Here is an 18,355-nt window from a genome sequence, read left to right on the forward strand (position 1 = left end):
TTATAAAAGTACCAATATACTCTGAGAAGAAAAAAATCTAAACAAATCCACAATACAAAATGGCTGACCAATTTTTGATCACCAAGAGGAGGAAGAACTCAAAAACAAGTTGTCAAGTTGTAGCTCTGTGAGGCTATTTGGGATTACCTCGGTTTTGCAGTTTATCATGAACATGAATGTCTGAACCAAAGTTCATGGCAACCTATCAAAAATAGTTGAGACACTTCAATTGGAACCAAAAAATCTTTTATTTTTTGACAGTTCCGCTAATATATATTGAAATATTTCACTAAATATTTGAAAATGTTGCCCTGCTACTAGATGAAAGGTCAGAGGATAACCAAAAGCACTGGGATTCATTCTCTGAATATCTTGTATATCTGTACCAAATTTCAAGGGAATCCATGCAACAGCTGCAAAGATATTTTGTAAAGAAAAAAAAATCTTCATCAAGATCTTTTCATTAAATCTTACTTTTATTCAGTTTGTCAATTCCAGTTTCTCTGTTTTCTATTCTTACACTAAGAAAATTAGCATACTGGAGAAAATCACAGGCCTAAAGCTTCAAATCCCCCTGTCAAAGAATGTGCTGGTTTGACAGCTCAAGCCCCAGCAAACCTGTTGTTTGGCTTGTTTTGTATTTTCTGTCCTTGTTGACTGGATGTACGACACATGAGGTCTGCAGGATTTTTTATTTTTATTTTTTATTTTTGGCATTACTTTCAATCTAGATCACTCCACCTGCCAGCTGCACCACAGCCTCATCTGCAAGCAAGCAAAGCATAAACAATATGCAAGACATAAATGTTTCATCAGCGATGGGAGCCTGGCTGAAGAAACCTCTGCTGAAATGACTTTCCTTTTCTTCATCCTCTTTCTCTGACTGTGAGAACAGTGACTGATTTGAAATGAAATGAATGGAAGAAAAAGAATGAGAATACATGAACTTGAACTGTGGGGCTAATGTGCACCAGGCGCCAAATTAATGTGGATATATATTTAGTGACCATCTCCTTGTACTACAGGGATTTATTTTTGAAATGATTACATCCAAGCTGTGTACTTCTCCATGTTATATAAAAACAGCTAATATACCATATATGATAAATATGTCTTGTACAGTTTGTCGTTAAGCACATAAATAAATGAGAACTCCTCCTCTAAAAGATAATACAACTTACAATCTGATATGCTATTTTCCCTTTGATGTTCGCCTTCCTGTCTGAGCTTATTCTAAGTTCCCATTATGAATACACAGACCTGCCATACTACTGCAATTACATGAATTAATTTGACAGTTGAGAAGCCAAGCTGCCTTTTCTGTATATGGAGATCAGTTTGAAGCTTCAAGGATCACATATATCTGTAATAAGAGAGTAGGCTGTGTATTTTGATTTAAAAGGAGAAAGGACAATAAAAGCTTTTTTAAAAAAAAGGTTACATTTTCTAACCCTAGACTGTGAGTACAGAGTGATCTCTCTATGGGATTTCAGCCCAGTGAATTATCAAGATTAGACAGTTCAGCTCCTCATGGTTTACATCAAATGCAGGTGTGCCCTAAGCATTCCTTCAACATACTTTATTTGAGATAACCTTTAGGTGCCCTGTGAAGTTTTTCCATTCATTTTTACTTTTATAGCTATGTATGAGGAAGTAAGTGTCAAACTTCCAGAGGCTGAATCATTCACAGATTTGAAAGACTGAGAAGACTCTCCAAACAAACATCAATGTAAGTTGAGCCATGATGGAAAAGATCGAATGAAGCTCATATTAGAGCCTTGCATGATTCCTTCTTTCTCATTCAAAATCTCTGTCTCTACACCCATTATCCTCCTGAGCACAGCAAGAACCAGTGGATGGAAGTTTACATCTGAAGTACTGATGTACAAAACCACAAGATATGAACTCTGACTTCCCCAACATTCCCTTTAAATTGTACCTTAAACAAACTTTAAATATTAAACCTTTTTTTTCCTTGCCCAAAGCATCATTATAGCTATATCAAAGTTATACTGATTTGATATATGCCTCTCTATGCATAGCTCTATACAAGTGGTTCCTTTAATTGGTTCGAAGAAAAGTGGTGATATGAGAAAAATCCTGGCTTAACTGAATTTAATCTGTAAAAAGAAAAGAATGAAAAGCAGTCTTCTGTACCTTCTATACTTTTGTCAATGTAATGTAATGTTAATGTATAACTGAAAGGGGGAAATGAATGAAAGCAAATTAAAGCAAATAAAACTGCAATTGTCACATTTTGAATTTTACTGCAGTATAAGGGATGCATCCCATCAATCAAACTGTTTAAGCAGCCAGATAGAAAACAGTATAACTAAGTGCCCTTCTGCAGTAATCCAAGGGCAGAGGCTGTGCTACAGTTTCTTTTGGTTTCTGGAGATCTATCAAAACCAATTAGCCATGGATTAGCATCCAATGTTGCTAATTATGATGCTAATTGAAGGGGAATACACAGTGGACCTCTGAAGGAAGACTGAGGCTGTGACTTGAATACTGACTAGGTTTAATTTCTACTGTTCTCTCTTTGTATGTTGCTCTATCTATCTATCTATCTATCTATCTATCTATCTATCTATCTATCTATCTATTATGTTATCTTCATCATTTTTCTATATCTTTCTTCTTTTGTTCACTCATTTTTTTCTCTCCAAGATGATATATACATAAATTACACACACTCTGTGCTACTGTAAAGTTTTGTTGTTGTTGTTGTTTTCTCTTTTTCTTTATGAGTGTGACTAAGTGTCACAGACCCCTGTGGTTGTAATGATGATGTTGGTGATGGTTATCTTTGTGTGATGTCAACACAAGGCTGAAAGAAAATCAATATGAAAGGTAAACTCAGCAGCACATGGAACTGCTCAGAATGGTTTCACCACACTGAACATATACTTTCAGTTCATTACAAAGTCTTTCATAGAATATATTCCACTAACTCCTCTCAAGATATATAGATATTTTACTGATAAAATCTTTTACTAATTTGCTAATTATAGTTTATATGGTTTATATCTATAATTCCAAGCTTTCCAAATTTCTCCTGTTATTTCTGATTTCTGAAACTGCACAGTCAATTATATTTATTAATAATAATAAATAGTACATGCAATTGAAACCTTTTCATATGTAAGATACCTTTATCAGCATTTTATGTGTTCACTTATTCAATGTATGACACTAATACTATGTACTTAATTTCATTCAATTTTTCTACACATACTGGTGGAATGGATGTCTCAGTTATTAAGTTATAATTAAAAAACATTTTGGTGGGCTAAGAAGGAGCTAACCTTAACCCTAACCCAAACAACTTTTGTTGAGTAAATAATGAAATTGTATGTGTCCCTTATTTGGAAGGTCTGTTTTATAAATTGGGATTTGGATGTACATTTATTAATGTACATCCAATATATATATATATATATATATATATATATATATATATATATATATATATATATATATATATTTTTTTTTTTTTTTTTTTTTTTTTTTTTACAAAAACAATGACCATATCTAGATGGTTCAAACTTTCAAGCAGCACTGTACATTTGGAAGAATTTATGGTTTCAGACTGGCAAGCATAAAATATGACTGTGATTCAAAGCTGACAAACAATGTGCCACATAATGAGCCTCATTCACTCATATTTACATTTTACACATGGATTAACCTCTAAGCACAAATCACATTAGCGACTGTCTGCAAGACACCCTGAGAGCCAAGTTTCATATTTATGGATAATTTCCACTTTTAGTGAGTGAAATTATTTGTTGGTCCTTAACAGCATCACATTTACACATCCTTTACGTATTCACTAGATATTCTGACAATATTTTATGGCCTTTAAGTCTGTCTGTCTGTCTCCCTTAAGTCTTTTCAGCAGTCACTGGTGTCTTTGGTGCTGCTGCATTTTAAAGATAGTATTTAGCTTGTAGGTTTCAGTGCTCCTCATACTGTTTGTTTATCTCTTCTTCTGTGTCTGAGTGATAAGCTGCTGCTGCTGTTAAGATGCTGTAGCTGAGTTCGGTTGTCACTGCACACACTGCGTCGCACAGCCACCTCTGTTCTGTCACACTGTCAAACAATTTCAGCTGTGTTGTGATTCTGGGGTCAGTATTGTAATTTTACTTTAGAGATCAATCAGAAAAGACTGACTGTGTATTTGATTGTGTTTCACTGTTACTGTAGTACTGTATCACACATCACTTGTTTGGGCTCTAATGTTGTGTAGTTTTATATGGTAGATGGAAAACATAACTTATTCTGAAAATGCAAGTTAACTTAACTAAATAAACCATAACCAGTTGTCATTGTCAACATTGAGTCACAGTTTGATGGAATTGTGTAATTTTGTCTAAAGCCTGATGACATCTCAGCAAGCTCTTATATTGCTGAAGAGGGTCCAGACCTCTTGATTCAGTGATCACATCTCCAGGTTTTCAAATAGGTTGGGATTTGTGCTCATTAACAGCTGTTTGAACCAGCTCCTCGGTTGGAAAAACCAAGAAGAAGAAGAAAAAACTGAGCCAATCAGAGCATGGCAGGCAGGAAGAAGATGTCATCCTGCTGTGCCAGAGTGAAAATGCCTTTGTCAAGACAGAGCAGGCCAAGCTCAAGGAACATGACAAATGTTAACTGCTCCTAGCAAACACCAGTGACGCTTTGACAGAATGTTAACTGAAAAGAACTGATATGTCAGTCACTATGAACATAAATTCAGACTGAGTGATAAAGTGAAAAAGAAATGGAAGTTTGTGACCTTGCAATTATAAGGTTCTATCTGCATTCTGAGTGGTTTTCAGATATTGAGCTGCAAAGTTTTAATATCATAGATGGAAAAACTGATACACAGCAAAACTCTCTTTTCTTTGGCAAAATAACAGGCACCTTGTCGGCAATGTTCCCCCTAATTTTTCATGTGTCTGAGCATACACACAAACTCCCTGAGAATTCCTTGGACCACTGTGAGCAACATCAGACATGCACACTGTCACACACTGTAATTTTATGTGCTACATAGTTTTGCTTGTGTGTGGAGAAAGCGGGAGCAGTGTGTGATTGCACAGGCGCACAGCTTAGAGGGAACATTGCTTGTCGGCACTCTAAATATATAACCTCAAAATCCTGTCACATTCTTAAATGGATTTTTTTTGGAAGAAGTGTTACACAGAGAAAACGTTCTGATACTGAGAACTCATTTTTTGTTTGGAATTATAAGGATCTATTTGTTAAAGAAAGACAAAGTCCAAGGATTGTCTTAAAAGAGACATTTCAGTGTTTGTTTTAATACATTAAATTCTCAACTCAGCAACCTACCTTGTTTTAGACACTAAACCATTTGGTCAAATCAAAGATGACAAATTTAAACTGGCAATCCTGTTCAAGTTTCACAAAAAAAATAAAAATAAAAAGTTAAGTTAAATGTTTTTGCATGTTTGCTGATACTTTCTCTCTTACTTTCTTTTTCTGTTTGCTGCTGTTCCTCTGCTGCGGTTTATCTTTTCACTGCCTCTCTGCTCTCTTTCTTGCTTCCAAATTTGCCAGCACTTTCCTGCTTGGATATGCTAGACATTTCACTGTCAGAGTCTGAGCTGTGAATGTAATCCTTGTCGTCAGTTTATGTCTGCTGAATTACACAAGTTACGAGCAAAACAGACATGTTTTAACATGCCCCATCAAGCTGTCAAGCAATGGTCAGCTTTTCAGCTTTAAACTTTGCTGGCATCTGGAACTGTATCATTTACAATGTCGGTAATAAAATCAGCATCTGTGAGTTATCAAAACACCAGATTTCACACGTTTGTGATCTTTTCATCTCTTTAACCTCAGTCACAGAGCAAGTGACAGTTTAGTAATGCAACAAAGAGGTGGATCTTGATTGGTCCTCTTGTGTGTATATATTGACCACTTATTGGTGCCAGCCATAGGAATATGTCTGCGCCAGAAGTACTGGAGCTTCATCATAATGTTAACAGTAACAAATGCAGTCATGGATTAAAGAAACAACCGTGACTGCTGGGTTTGGGAACCAAACAACACTCTCTGTGTGAAAGTACTGTATTGTGTTGACCCATCCATCCACATCAACCTCATCCCAACATGGACTGTGTTGCTTTTTATACTACATCATACATCATCTACTTTGTTTGCATCGTAATTACTTTGGCTGTAATGAGCTGCTGCCCATGGGCTCATTTTTTACAGGGGGACAGTCTCCAGAATGTTACAGAACCAAGTTAGATAATGAAGATGGAACCTTTTTTCTGATTATGGGGCCAGGGAAGAAAAAATAACCTGCAATAACTAAAAGAATAGTTTTACCTCATTTTAGATCAAATATAATAAAGAACCTTGTAATTCTATGGTCACAAATTCAGTCTGATTGCCTGATTAGAAAGATGTAGCAGCAACATTCATTTTACAGATCCACCTTTAATAATTTCCAGTATTTTTGTGCCTGTGCATGAATGAAACAGACCACAGAATCACATTGTACAGTGTGGTGATGCTCCTCTGGACTGCCAATGATATCACCAAAAAAAAAAAAAAAACCTCAGGGCTCATTAGAAATAAGTAGGTTACAAGGTAATCATAGCTTAGCGCAGCTGACAGAGGGATAGGTCGATACAGTGTTAAATAACAGTCCTTAACAGCAAAATAATCTTGGTAGCCTTGTAGTAAAAAGTGGATTTTGCCCTGTCAAGAAGGTTTGAGATCTCAGCACCCTGCTACCTAATGAACTAACACCAAGTAAAATCTTTATGTAAGAGTTAAGATACACAGAGTCTAAACTTTTCTACATCTTCCCAGTTTTCAGCTCTCAGCTCTTTAAGACAGGTTCAGTAATTGATATACTATGATGTTAATAATGTTTGCTTTGCCCTTCCCAAATATAACTTCAATAAATATTCGAAGTGCAGATAAAGAATTTAATGTTTTTTATTTTATTTGTAAAACTTTGATTGATATGTGTTCAACAACTAAAAGGTTCTAAAAGGTTACTTCAGACAGTAAACACAACAGATCCTTGGTGCTTTCAAAGTCACTAAAGAAATATCTTAGCACCATACCAAGTGCACTGATCATTTAGAGGAGAGCTGCTGTTAACTGGTGTGGCTGGACAGTGTATAAGGCTTAGAGAGGCTTCTTGGCCGAGGTGCAGCTCCAGAGGCAGCAGGGTAGGTACTCGGAGGAAGGCAGTTAGTAGCTAGGCTAGCTAGTCTCCTCGCCACCAGCTTAAATAGCCTCAGAAACTATAGTCGGGATTATCACTTGCCACATCCGAGGAATCAGACCCTTCAAATGGACAGCTGGTCTAGACCACCCGTGCGGGGGTAATCTCCTCAGTGCAATCAGCCATTGTCTTTGAACTGAGCCACAGCATGCAAAATGGGAGCAAGACTGGTTATGTAATTTTAGAGATGCCTCTACCACTTCTCAGGGGAAAAACAGGCTATATGTATGAGATCCCTGTTTTAGGCTGGGACCCATAAAAATCCTATTAGGGCAAGTTCTTGAGTATCCACCATACATTCTGACAGTAGAATTTTGCAGCAGAGGCCAATAAAAGAAAAACCTAATGCCAGTTACACATGAAATTCTCCTTAATTCCCGAGATTTTACATATATTTTATATATAAAAGTTGCTTAGTTTTGCTCTCGGGTAGTTTATTCTACATAAGAAATAAGGAGCTGATAAAGGGTAAATAATGTTGGACACCTGCAGCCAGTGTAACAAAATCAGAATACATTGATTTTGTTGCTCTATCAACATTAAAGGCCTACAACAAGGACATGCATGGTCAGATAGGTGTATGGATGAATGGAAAGATAATAGCAAACCTAAACACAAGTCAGTACTAATGTGGTTTGCATGTAAATGTAGACTGCCTTAATTTGATGTAGTGCCAAATAGCTCATCAAGATCCCGATATTACCTTCCTGTCAAAAGACTCATTTTATGGCAGTTTTACTCTCTTTGACAGCCTGCAGAGAAAAACAACAGATGGTGGATGATTTGACCGGACATATAGGTCTTAAGGCAGATTTGAAATTCCGATGCTGCCCACTGTAGCAAAACAACAAACACAGTAAACACCAAGAAAATGCAGTGTTTACATAGTCTGTGAAAGCACAGTGAGTCATAGCAAAGCAGAGAGTTATACATACTCAGGGTTAAATGCCTTGCTCAAGGGCACAAGTTGTTGGTGGCCAGTGGGTCCACTCACTCATTTAAGCAAGAAGCTGCAGTCGTCAACGCTTTACAGAGTTAAACCTACAGGGGCCACTAATGGACTACCTCTGCTGTTAGAGGAGCCACAGACTTTTTCACCAAGTGAACAATTCCACCATCTCTATTTGCTGTGAAGTCCCTTGATACTGTACATGAATTTGAGCAGAAGTCATGTGTTACCCGTTTTATTCTCATATCCACTGCCCCTACACACAACACTGATACATACCAGACTTCACAATGCATCACCTGAATGAAAATAAACTACTGGCATTGTATTTTTTGTAACCTGGTGAGAGCTGACTCCTCTCTGAACCCCACTGGAGCTGGCAGGGGGATTTGTGTGAGGAAGGCTGCATGTTGTACTCATATCTCAGTGGGTTTCCTCACACTATCCAGTGACATGTAGGAGTCACATGTAAGAGTGAGCGAAACTGTGTGTTTATATATTATTTCTCAGGAAAGTTCAGTTTAAAATTAAATATACTGTAACACTGGGTCTTTTGTTGTACATGGCTTTCAGCAGCTTTCACACAAAATTATAATCACACTGACAGTTTGGATCTTAAGAATCATATTAGAGACAGGCCTTTATTTTCACCTTTTACTTGTTCCATTTTAATATGATATCATATTTCTGCATTAAGCTTCCCTGTTGTAATCTGCCATTTTCTGTTACTGCAAAATCAAGACTTCCTCCATGTTTGCCTGTTGTCATGAAAAATTATTAAAAATGATAAATTCAGTAAAATGCACCAGTGTGAGAGAGTCATGTCATACTCACCACTCTGATACTCTCACTCTCTTTGTAACAGAAAAAAATAAATAGTTATTGTTATTAACCAGATATTTCATGTAATTTCCATTTTGAAATTTCTACTTCTTTATTATAACCAGCTAACCAGCCCTGTGTAGTGCAGGGCGATATGGGAAAAAATCATATCACGATCACCATATGACTTTTCATATCCCTTGATATCGATATATATCTCAATATAAATCAAATCATTCCTGTCAAAGTTTCCTTTTACTTCTGAGTGAGATGTGAAGATACCATAAGATCAATTTTAGAGCTGCCCTGTAACTCACAGAATGTCAGTGGATGAGTTGTTAGACTGCAGGAGCAACAGAACAACAGGTTGTAACATTACAACCACCTCTTGTCTTAAAATGACAAAACCACAAAACTAACTGGAGTTAGATACTTGATGAAGATGGAGGGCAGAGTACAGGCAGTGTGAGTCGCTCTAATTCTCTCCAGTGTCAGGTGAGAGCTGTATGCTTGTCACGAGAACAGGCACCGGTGTTATGACGGTGATACGACAAGTTAAAAACGGCTGAGAGAGTGAGTTATGGCCAAGACGTCAACTTTATGTCTGCATAGCCTCCCCTATATACATTTTATAGCAGCGGCCTGCGGCGGGACAGTTATTGCATAACTGCTGTATTATTATAAATTAGCAAAATACCAAAAGGAAAAGAGAGAAAGAAAAGACAAAGAAAGCAAATGGTAGAATAAACTAGGTAATATTATACCAGATTTGTATTTTGTGTTTTCTATTGGCACAAATCCCATAGAGTTTTTATCACCTGTTTCTGTCTCTACCGGCTCTCTGTACCTGTCATTCGAGGCGGTGTCCATTAGGGCGTCTTTTTCAGTAACGCTTCCAGTCGTCATTTTCTCTTTTATTTCGCTCCTACTCCTGACACACAGGTGTGCATGGCTGCAGTGTCCAAAACATTACCACTTGTGTTTACTCCTGCGTTCTGTGCTATGTGCATCAACTTCACCTGATGTGCTTTGAACTCTGTTCCAGCCACGTGATTGGTTCGACGTGGCACTATTCTCATTATCATTGGCTTTTCATACTGTCTGTCAGAACACAGGTGGAATGAGTTCTATCAATGTTGTTATCGACCATGTCTTAAATGTCTGTCAAGGAAAAGTTATATTGCAATACATGTCATTATTGTTTTATTTCTTGGTACCAGCTGACAGTCAGCATTGTTTTTTTTTTTACAATGTGTGTGTGTGTGTGTGTGTGTGTGTGTGTGTGTATGTGTGTGTTTGTGTACATACATAGAAGTAAATAACAGTTTAGATATTAAGCAAGCAATGGCAGTATCACTGTCAGTGCTTGGTAGTTGTCACACCTAATCCCATTACTGACTTAATTAGTCTGTTAGAAAAGCTGAGAAGTGTTGTAACATCCCTTCTGACTGAGCATAGATGTTCAGTGTTATTTGCTGTATATTCTGTTTTCCAGGGGAGCAGTTAGTCTAGTGAACTAATGTTTTGGGGGTTGGCACCTCTGACAGTGTCCGACTGCCTGGTTAGATCAGTATCTACTGAGATATGGCACTCCCACAGTTTTAAAGCTGCAACCTACAACAAACTTTCCACAAGCTTTCACCATCTGTAGTACTGAGACATATTCATGGACATGGAAGCAACATGTTTATTTGAATCGTTATGTACTAGTTGGCAAGTACTGACACTCGATTTTGACAATATAAACATGGTGTGAATTTATCATTTCCAGTGAGTTGTTTCAGAGACATTATAAGGGAGAGACATTGAACTCGAAGATGTCAGTTATATGACTCATGTCACACCCTCCCAGAAACAGCCAATCATCTACCACACTAGGAAAAATACCAAGCCAATTGTGTTGCTGCACCTACACATGTGCACAGTTGAGGTTCATGACAGTTCTAACTGATGGTGGCAGCAGGTGCAGATGGACTTTCGAATAAGAGTGAAAGAGGAGGATATCACCACAAAGACCTTTGTTTGAGTGCTCTGGTCAGATGAGCTGATGGCATCACATCACAGAGCTACGGTCACCAAACTTTTTAAGCAGTTTTATCAGCAGTTTTTGCTACTGTCACACTATGTTTAGGCAGTTTATCTCATAATTTCAACATGTGGTCACAGATGTGATCATTTGAATACATGCAAGTCCCTGTTGATCCTACTTAATTACTCATTTCTAAATTTGTATATATATGACTTTCCAGTGGTAGGTCATTAGACAAATTTATTTATTTATTTATTATATCATTGTATGATTACAATTTAAATGCACAATATACACTGTTGCCCATAAAGTTGGAATAAATATTTTACTTTCTCACGATATGATTGTGACAATGTGCCTTATTGTTGATAGAAAAAGTGTATATCTTCTCAAAACTTTATTGATCAAACATATCACAGTGAAAATGAAACCACAATTAACCTTTGCACACTGTGTATTTAGGCTTAAACAAAATACCGTTTGGCGGGAAACGTTGATTCCATGGTGTCTTCTCCACAAACAACGAAGGCGGCTCGCTGGCATTTTCCGATTTCCATGGCACAGATTAAGCAGTTGCCAATCATCTCGTCTGGTAGTTAGTCATGGTCATCGTGGCCTCAAATGACCCTCCTCTCAAAGACGTTTGAGGATTTTACAGACCGCACTCTGTGATATTCCAAGGAAATTAGCAATGTTGGCTTGTTTGTGTCCGTCCTGTTGGCGTATTGCTGGTTGCGTTGGACGAGCATAGCCTAGGGAACTTCTGTGTCAAATTTGGTTGGAAGTTATACAGCCAATTCTGAAAACGTGCAAACGTACTGCATACAGACTTCAAGCAGGAAAAGGACAATACAGCGATTGTCTTGCCTTTTATAGTGCCAAACAATTGTTAAGCATGAATTCATTTCACCTTGGTAACAGGGACTCAGTATGCAATCATTGCACCTGGTCAAAGGTAATTACTGATGTGTATAAATAGGAATAAAAAGGAATGTGTCTGAAACTGACATTTTTCCAACTTTATGGGCAACAGTGTATTTCAGCTTCTCCCTAACTGGGAGAATCTGATCACATCTCTCCTATCCTGATTTGTCCATTGTCTGCCTATACACACTAGAGCTGATTTCAAAGTACTCGACTTGAGGAGAACCACATGAACTTGCACATAGTCATAGTTCTCATTCTACCCACTTTAACCATTCGGGTTTTGGAGCATTTCCACATTGTGGTCACTTCCTGTGGGACAGTCTTCCTGTAGATATCAGAGCAGCTCCTTCTCTGGAAACCTTTCATGGCTAGATTTAGGCCATGTGTCAAGAAGCGCTGTGCGTGGGTTTTGTTTCTATGACATTACCTTGACAAAATGTCAGTTCTGCTGTTGTATATTAGCATTGCCCCTTTGGTCTTTATCACTTTTTGTTTGACTATTTGTGATGACACTAGCGCTTTTCTGAAAAATCAAGAGAAGCACTCAGAGATGGCTGCATTCAATCTGTCCTCATTGGGAACAATTGGAGAAAAAACACTTGCTCATAAAACTCACCTGTGTTCTTTGTCAAACAATATCTAACTCATTGTTACTGGCATATTGCTCCCCATGGTTTATCTCTAACAATTTTATTTAGTGTTTCTTCTATAAATGTATTTTATTATATTATGCTTTTTAAATTGTAGTTTAATTTTGTTGTTTTTACCGTTGTAAAGTGTGCTGAGACAGTCATGTTTGATAATGCACTTGAAATAAACTTTGACTTGACTTAACTTGACATTTAACTGCAACTGTCAGCTGGAACACATCAGGCTGTCTGTCAAAATAAAAAATATACGGATAAGCGGTATAGATAATGGATGGATGGAAATAAAAAAAACCTTAAGTGCATGCGTGCCATTACAAACCTTAGTAGCTGTGACTTTATGCGTCAGGGATGACATGATCATTCAGTGTTGCTGTGTCCACCGGGCACAGAGTGTGAGCTGGATGGGAGCCACATGACAGCTTTTGTCATTGCACTCTTTTTACATTTGTCAAGTCAGCTGATGTAAACAGACAAGTCCGTCTGCTAGATCTTGGTCTGCTCTTAGAGTTTCATTTCTGTTTTATTATTGAAAATAGCAGCAGCAACAGTAGATTACTTTTTCCCTCCACATCTTGAGGGAATCTCAGCGCAGAGAGCTGTCAGTCATAATGCAACACTGAGCATCTGTTTCCATATAGTAAGATTCTCTCAGTTTCATTTCATTATGTTTTGTCCTAAAAACAAACAAAAACAAAAAAACCCACATTTTTTTAGTTCACACAATGTGTTGTCTGACCTCATGTGTCCGTTTAGGCTTCATAGACAGGAGCCACACTTGAAGGCAGAGTAAAAAGCTGACTGTAATAGACTGGGGAGAGATGCACATGGGGATAATGATGCACAGTTTTCAGACAGTTTCTTCTGGAAGACACTGATGGTGTTGCACATGGTTGTCACATGTGGGAAATGACAGAAACAGAGGTGTAAAAACTGCAAAAGGGGGGTGAGAAAGTCAAACCTTAGCTCCTTTCTCACGTCTGCATAGCCACACAAAAAAAGAAGAAATTATTATACACAACCCCCCAACCTCCTCTTTCTGACATCCATAAGGAGGTTTATGAATCTGACTGACTGTATGATGAGCAATTCTGATAATATACTGACACTAAAATGACTTTGGTCATCCCCTGACCTTTCATCTAGCGTTACCAGAGGGTTCGTCTAAACTTATTAGTGGAGACTAGAAACCCTGATATGATTTAATTAAATGAAAAACCTTTATGAGGTGATGATCAGATTGACTGGGACTGAGATCTATAAGATGATGAAACTCAGTTACTTTTTTTTTTAGTCATCTGCTGGCTCAGGTCTGTTTTTAGATGCTAATGCCATTTTTTCAGATAAAGATGACTGTATGGGTAATATAGATGACATTTCATCTTGAATAACAAAAGGCATAGTTAGGATAAAAAGGAAAAGCTGTTGTGGATTATATAATAACTCTCCATGACTCTCTGGACACTTGTAGTGACTTTAAAAAGATGACCTAGAATATTTCCAGACAGTTTCCTTTACCATAAGTAAAATGCAAGCAAAGTGTATACAGCTTCATACACCAATCAGCCACATTTTTTTTATATGGCATACCACCAAACTGGACCGGCCTGTGGGTCAATTGGTACTGGGCCGTACAGAAAGAATACATAACAATATGTAACAATGATAAATATTGAACAATATTTTATTTTGGAAAATTACCAGATTCTCTCCGCCACATCTGTCTATGACTCACTCTTGATGCATGTCAAGATGCTTGCCTCGGTCACGTCTTACCTACATCCACTACCTTCTTAAAGGGGCTGCTACGGCCTCCACCACACCTTGTCTGACATTAAACCGGTCTGTGGCACAAAAAAGGTTGGGGACCGCTGTTTTAGACCCCATCCTAACTAGGGTGCTTAAGGAAGCCCTTAATTTGCAATTCTGTATTGGATATGTTAAATCTGTCCTTAATAACTATGTGCTGCAGTCGTATAAAATAGCTGTAATCAAACCTCTTCTAAAAAAGCCCAGTCTAGATCCAGACATATTAGGTAACTATAGACCTATATCTAACCTCCCCTTTCTTTCTTAGATCCTGGAAAAAGCAGTTGCAAAACAGTTGTGTGACTTTCTACAAGATAATAGTTTATTCAAGGATTTTCAGTCAGGATTTAGGTTTTAGGATCAGGTTGTATCACAGCACAGAGACAGCACTTGAAAAAGTTACAAACGACCTCCTAATTGCATCAGACAACAGATTTGTTTCTGTACTTGTCTTGTTAGATGTCAGTGCTGCTTTTGATACAACTGACCATCACATCCTTTTACAGAGACTGGTAGCACTTTATTGGCATTAAAGGAACTGCGCTAAAATGGTTTAAGTCCTATCTATCTGATAGGCTTCAGTTTGTAAATGTTAAACTCCTCCATGTACACATAAGTTAGACACAGAGTTCCACAAGGGTCAGTGCTTGGACCAATTCTATTCACCCTGTAAATGCTTCCCCTGGGCCAAACTTCAGGCATGCCTTCGGGACATTAAGGCTTGGATGATATCCTGAACACCTCAGAAGCCTTCAGCTATCAGGCTCCTCTACTGTGGAACCTTCTCCCATTGGGGAGTGTCTTTGCCATGGGTGGGGGGGTGCTTGGTCTGCAACAACGTTAAGGTGGGTGATACATGTTTAAAGTAACATCCAGATGAATGAAGGAGCCAAGGTTTCCCAGCAGAGCATCAGACTGTAACCATATGATCAGTGTTATTCACTTCACCTGTCTGAGGTTTAATGTTGTGAATGATCAATGTAAAGCAGTTCAGAGGAGGGCAAGCAAAACAGCTGGATCCAATACAAAGTAACAACTCTCTACAGCTTTGATCAATCAATCAATCAATTAAGTGCTGAGAAGTAAAATAAAATTCTAATTGAAATTATATGAAATAATTTGATTACTGAAAACAAAAATAAGATTTGACTACTCTTGTTTAAATTAAATTTGTTCTACAACAAACTGGAGACTGTAAAACTATGGGATATTCTCTCTCCAATTCTCTTTGTAATATTTGTGAATGACTTAGCTCTACAGATTAAGGAAGCTTTAGGCATAATGTTCTTTTACTATATTTCATTATATGTGGATGATATAGTTTTACTGGCTGATGAATAAAATATGTGAACTGTGATTGGTATGTGGTCTTATAAGTGAAGATTAATAATAAATCAAAAACACAAATAATGGATTTAAGATACAAAGAATTAATTTTGTTTTAGTTGCTATATAATAAATCTTATTAATGTCTCAGTTTTTCTCTAGGATCAACCATTAATGAATTTAAATTATGCAAAAGATCTTAGCTATTCAACATATACTAAAATTTATGATGCTTGCTTCCCAATACTGAATTGTGCTGCAGGGATATGGGGCTTAAAACAATCTTAATTTGTAGATTCTATTAAAGGATAGAGCAATAAAATGTTTTCAGTTCAGAAGTTAAGAAGCAGCTTGGATGAGAGGTGAAATAACCAAGTTCAGTTGCCCTTAACTCAGCCCTTCCTGGAGGACTGTGACCTGGATGATAGAGAATATTCACAGACGTTGTCTGTATATCTACAGTCTGTGCTGTGATGTTAACTTTATCCAAAGTAAACTTTTATTGAAGTATGAATCAAAACAGTTGGAAAATATCTTGTTAAAGCCAAAACTAAGGACATAAAATATGTGTATATCAAACAAACATGTTGACCTGAATCATATGTTACATCTTGTTTATCTTACTAAATTAAGAATTAAGGCATTTATCTGACTCAGTGTCTACAGATACTGGTCACTGTTAGACTTACACAATCACTACAAAAGATGCAATTGTGAACAATGAGGCTCTGTGAAGCTGTAAGTAGACACAGCAGTTCTTTAAGCTAAATGTTAATGCTAGCATGACAACATCTTAGTTAAGCATGTTAGCATGCTAACATATAATAATTATCACCAAACACAAATGAAAACGTTTCACCAAAACACACAAATAGTGCAGAAATAAAGCCCAGCAATAAAGACTCAAATTAAACAACTCTGGACATGCAAAATTTCATTGGTGATAACACTGATGGAACAATGAGAGAAGCAGTGAATGAAAACAATATTTTTGTTAAAAAAAGAAAGTGAGACATGACTTTGACATGACTCTCTTGTGCTGATAAAATTAGTGTTATGGAAATGGACAATAGCCTGAATTTATCAAGACAACAGCTAAAATTGTGCAAAGTTTGCATTAACTAGAGAAGAAAAGTCTGTAATCAAGGACTGGTTCTCTCTGCAGCTGAGGTAAATAAAGGCCATGACTACTATGGATACAGTATGACATGGATGCACGACAAGCAATATATTTAATTGCTGGAAAAAAAAGAACAGCGCCACCTCTAGCTAGTTGCTATATAACAAGCCTAAGAGGATAAAACACACAAAAGTACAAATAATTCTTTTTGAGAGGTCAGTGATCTCTGGAAAAATGGCAAAAACACCACTGACCTGACCCAAAGATGGAGGCAAAATAAAAAGCAAATGGAGATGACTACAATAACCAGAGCATTCCTGCTCAGCTCTGTAAAACTTTTCACTGGCTGCATTTATACATGAAAAGCCCAATCTTGATTTACCAAAGGGATTTACACATTTTGCTCATTTGCATTACTAAGAGTAGTCTCATTTTTGTCAGAAAAGCTTTCCTATTGGCTTATAAAAATCCACAGATAAGGATGGACGTTTAAAAAATCTGCAATTGTCCAGCTGCCTGGTCTGCATGCAAGACTGCAAAACAATTGCTCACAGTCCACTGGCAAATGATTTCCTTTAAGATCTGCACTGCCTGGAGTACAACACCACCAATACACTGACAGATAGAGCTACAGCAGAGTGTGTTTAGGGGTGTGTGAGTGTGTTTTAACAATGAGCATATGTGCAGTCATAAAAAGAATATTCCCTATGGCCAAAACAAGCAGCTTTACAAATGGAATGTGACTGAAATTTTATTCATCTACACAAATCTCATTTATTCATCTATACACAAATCTCTCTGACACACACAAGTCATCAGCACACTGGACAAACTGCAGACACTTTTTCTATCACACACACACAACAGAAGCAGCTGCAGCAGTTAAACAGCATTTCTCTGCAGCAAAGCAGGAGTAAAAGGAAGAGAAACAGAGGAAGGATGAAAGAGATGAGAGGAAAACAGACAAAGAGAGCTGGAGATAAATGGAGTGACGATCCTTACCTTGTGCAGACGGATGAGTTCAGACTCCCCTCCTCCCGCTGTGTTACTCTCATCTGTCTTTTTCCCTCTCTGTTGATTCTGCTTGCTCCCTCTGCATCTGCCTGCCACTGTCGACAAGAAAGTGTATATCCCTCTCTCCCTCTGGCTCTCTCTCTCCCTCTCTCTCTCTGTGGCTGTAGCACTGAGCAGAATAAAAGACCGCCTCTGCCCCACCTCTCTTCCTCTTAACTCACTCTCTCCTCATCTCTTCTCTCTCTCTCTTCCAGTTCTGGTCTTTGGTTTAATTTCCTCTCACTCTCTCTGACATACATACATACATACATACATACATATATATATATATATATATATAATGTGTGTGTGTGTGTATACATATCTATATCTATCTATCTATCTCTCTCTCTATATATATATATATATAGATAGATAGAGAGAGAGAGAGATAGATATATGTGTATATATATATACT

The 18,355-nt window shown here is 37.4% G+C and overlaps 1 protein-coding gene across 1 annotated transcript in view; it reads right to left on the bottom strand.

The window, feature by feature from the left end:
* LOC108896682 (cadherin-18-like) overlaps positions 1-18,116 on the bottom strand; it is a 121,111-nt gene extending 102,995 nt beyond the window's left edge. The window contains 1 exon segment of the mRNA XM_018695908.2: positions 17,887-18,116. The gene's annotated coding sequence lies outside the window, so the exon portion shown is untranslated.
* Between the last annotated feature and the right edge of the window lie 239 nt (positions 18,117-18,355).

Source organism: Lates calcarifer, linkage group LG4 (assembly GCF_001640805.2).
Source record: "Lates calcarifer isolate ASB-BC8 linkage group LG4, TLL_Latcal_v3, whole genome shotgun sequence".
In the NCBI taxonomy this organism is placed as follows: Eukaryota; Metazoa; Chordata; class Actinopteri; family Centropomidae; genus Lates; species Lates calcarifer.